Source organism: Neofelis nebulosa, chromosome 3, assembly GCF_028018385.1.
Source record: "Neofelis nebulosa isolate mNeoNeb1 chromosome 3, mNeoNeb1.pri, whole genome shotgun sequence".
In the NCBI taxonomy this organism is placed as follows: Eukaryota; Metazoa; Chordata; class Mammalia; order Carnivora; family Felidae; genus Neofelis; species Neofelis nebulosa.
The window spans coordinates 201,360,037-201,363,410 of NC_080784.1; the positions used below are offsets into that span (position 1 = coordinate 201,360,037).

At 48.8% G+C, this 3,374-nt stretch overlaps 1 long non-coding RNA gene across 1 annotated transcript; it reads right to left on the bottom strand.

Moving 5' to 3' along the window:
- Positions 1–1,257: 1,257 nt before the first annotated feature.
- Positions 1,258–2,417, bottom strand: LOC131506247 (uncharacterized). Its single transcript, XR_009258825.1, has 2 exons — positions 2,153–2,417; positions 1,258–1,453 (listed from the first exon to the last, which is right to left on the bottom strand). It is a non-coding gene; the product is annotated as an uncharacterized LOC131506247 (long non-coding RNA).
- Positions 2,418–3,374: the final 957 nt, after the last annotated feature.

The window sequence follows — 3,374 nt, forward strand, 5'->3', positions numbered from 1 at the left end:
TTCACCCAAAGTTCTGGCATCTTCTATTCTGCACTGTGTTTGTCTGTTCGCCTGTGCGTCTCCCTCACGCGGTGATGAGTTCCTTGAGGGCACGGACTGTGTCAAACCACAGCCGCAACAATCACAGCATGATTTTTCCCATTGTGGACATCAGGAAACTGACCAAGCAGGTGAGCCATTGCCACTGCCCACGAGTCTATGTAAATCCTTACCTTAGCCCACCTGTCATTTCAAACCAAATAGATAAGCTCATGCACCCTTGGAGGGTTTTTCCTCACCTCTGTCTTTCGGGGCCATCTTTGAGTCAAGCTATAGGTGAAGGCAGTCCATTTTGTCTCCCACCAATGCTCTGAACTGACCTATCCATCGACCATATGCTCAGGCGTCCATCAGTCTTAGGGACCACCCACGAATAAGAAGTATGAGCTGGGGTGCCATGGATGTCTGTGCCACCTGTCTGTCCAACATCCTTGTACCTCTGGACTTGCTTAAACCCAGTGTCAGATGTATCACTTCTATCTCGTGAAGGATTGCCATGGGGCACCCTTGACTCCACGGCTCGATGAATCTGACAGCATTCTGCATGTGACAGGCCCTTCTGCACAGTCACTTGATATCCTGAGGTCAGATACTCCCCATCAGGACCCATTGGCATTCCAGAACCTACTCTCCAAATGGTCTCGAGTGTTCTTCTGCAGATGGCATGGCCTTGCTTCAGTCCTAGGGGTCTGCACTGGGGCTCTGCTAGTACAGTTTGTCAGTGACCCCACAGTGTCTTTTCCTGCCATTGTACCTCTAGAAGCCAGATTCACTGGCCCGTGTGGCCCAGGCAGCAGAGCTGTTCGTACCACAGCCCGGAACTGCTGCTCAGCTGTTCCTTGCTCTGGGTCCCACTCAGGACTAACAGCCTCTCGTGTCACCTGAGAAGTAGGTGACACAGTATTGCCAAGAGTGGAATACGCCGACTTTAAAACATAGAGTACGTGTACCAAAGTAGCGTACCAGCCATCGTGGTTCTTCCTCGATTGCAGGGGCAATGGCTTGTCCCTCATTTTGAGGGGATGTCCCAGCATACCCTAGACCCCTGGGCCCCCGAAGACGTCATCTACGTGGTGGTCCTTACCTCCGGAGCTCATGTTTTGTGTCCATTGAGCACAGTGCCATCAGTGTGGGGGATCAATAGGACATTCTGAGATATGTCCAGATCCTGAGGTGTGTTCAACTTGCATGGTGACAGAACAGGACACAATTAAGATCTGGGGAAAAGCTGTGAGTGTACTGTGAGTGACAAAGCTGTTGTCCATCCCCTGCGAATGCACGCTCTTTCTGATCCCTTCCCCTGACAGGTATCCAAAAACCACACATTCTGCACGTCAGTAGCTACAATCCACGTATCAGAAGCTGGTCCGAGTCCGCTCGAGGAGAGAGGCAGTGTCTGGCGTGGAGTCTGCAGCTAGAGAAGTCAGTTGGTTACATTTGTGGTCATCTACTGTCATCTACCATGACCCGCCAGTTTTACCGGAGGCCTGACCTGACTCCCGTACGCCTCTACCCTCAGAGGGGAGCTGTGATAGCACCTTGACACTTTGCAGTGTCAGCCTCCAAAGATATCGGTATTTCTTTTCCCCCCGTGTAAGACTAGCCATGCAAATGGCCACTGGTTCCTTTCGAGAAGATCTTGGTACGTCATTTCTGTTTACCCTTGCTGGGGTGTTACACGGTCCTTCCTCATGGGGACTCAAGCTCATTTTTAAGGAGTGGATTCTTAAAAAAAAAAAAAAAAAGGTAGATTCTTGAGAATCCATGCTTAAAAATGAGCAAGGGATCGCGACTTTTTGTAAGTCATAGTGGCTGACGGCAGCCTTCTGGTCCTCTTTCTGCTTGATCTCTTTTGATAATATATTAATTTATTAACCGATGCCCCTTTTTTGGGGGGGGCTCCCTAGTTGTCTTGCCTTAGGAACACCACGTCTTATTAGATACATCCACAGATATTTGTGGGTTAGGAACCTTCAGTTGCCTGTTTAAGGTAATTATTCCCATCTTGTTTCCAACAGTTAAATGCTGCCACCTTTCTCTGCTCTTTGGGGATTTTATCATCCCCCCCCCACCCCTGCAACTAAGTAGCCCAGCTTATAACACCATGTCTTACCATCGGCCCTGATTACAGAGGACCCCACCACTGTGGAACTTCTCAGGGATGCCTCTGCCTCTCATACCAGGGCATTTCAAATGGCCTTGGTCATCACAGGGTCCTCCAAGCCTTTCCAACACAGCCAGGTGTTGGGCTTTCTGGCGTGATGTATAGACATGTTATACGATGCTCACTTGTGTTAGTCTTTTGGTCTCTTCTTCTGGAATCTTCCATCACAGTCTGGAATCTCTACTTCATATAATGAGGTCAAGGTTCTAAGAATAATGTATTGGAATCGTTTCCTGGGTCCCTTGTCAAGACATTAAATCCTGTGCGATAGAAGAGTGCCCCATGTCAACAAAATCCTCCCCATCCAGCTTTCGGTTCCACCTCCTTGATCCAATACGTTCACGTGTACTCCCAGTGAGACGCAGCTCCCTGTTCCGAAACGTTAGCCAGTCCTGAAACTTGTTTTGGACATACTACTCCTCTCCTCCATTGGAAGACTTAGCACTTCCCCAGTTGGGTCATGTTGACATTAACCCCAACTACTGGTCTCACGGCTGGAAGAGGAAGTGGAGAAGATTTGGAGGAGGAATCTACCTGAGGGCTCCTGCGTAGTTTTCCAGCCAGGGACTCCCATGACCTTTTAGTGAGGGGGACGGGCCATTCAGGGTCAGAACGTTCAAGGGAACTTCAAAGTTCTTGGCTGCACCTACTCAGGTGTGTTCAGTCCAAGGGTCGAGAGTTAACATTTTCCTTGCCCTGACATTGGCATAGGAGACTCACCAGAACTTTCCTGATCCTCCGCCGCCTGACAATTAAGCCTCGTGTGGGGCCTTCAGCACAGTCTGCCCTCACGCTGCGAGATGAAGGTCTCTGAAACACTGCCAAGGGCATCCTCTGACCCCCACATTTTATTTATTTATTTATTTATTTATTTTTGTTTATTTATTTATTTTTATTTTTTTAAACCCATGCTTTTCTTTCTTTCTTTCTTTCTTTCTTTCTTTCTTTCTTTCATTCATGTTTATTTATTCTTGAGGGAGAGACAGAGCATGAGTGGGGGAGGGACAGAGGGAGAGGAAGACACAGAATCCAAAACAGGTTCTAGGCTCCAAGCTGTCAGCACAGAGCCCGATGCGGGGCTTGAACTCATGGACTGCAAGATCATGACCTGAACCGAAGTCAGACACTTAATCAACTGAGCCACCCAGGTGGCCCTTGGCTCTTCACTGGA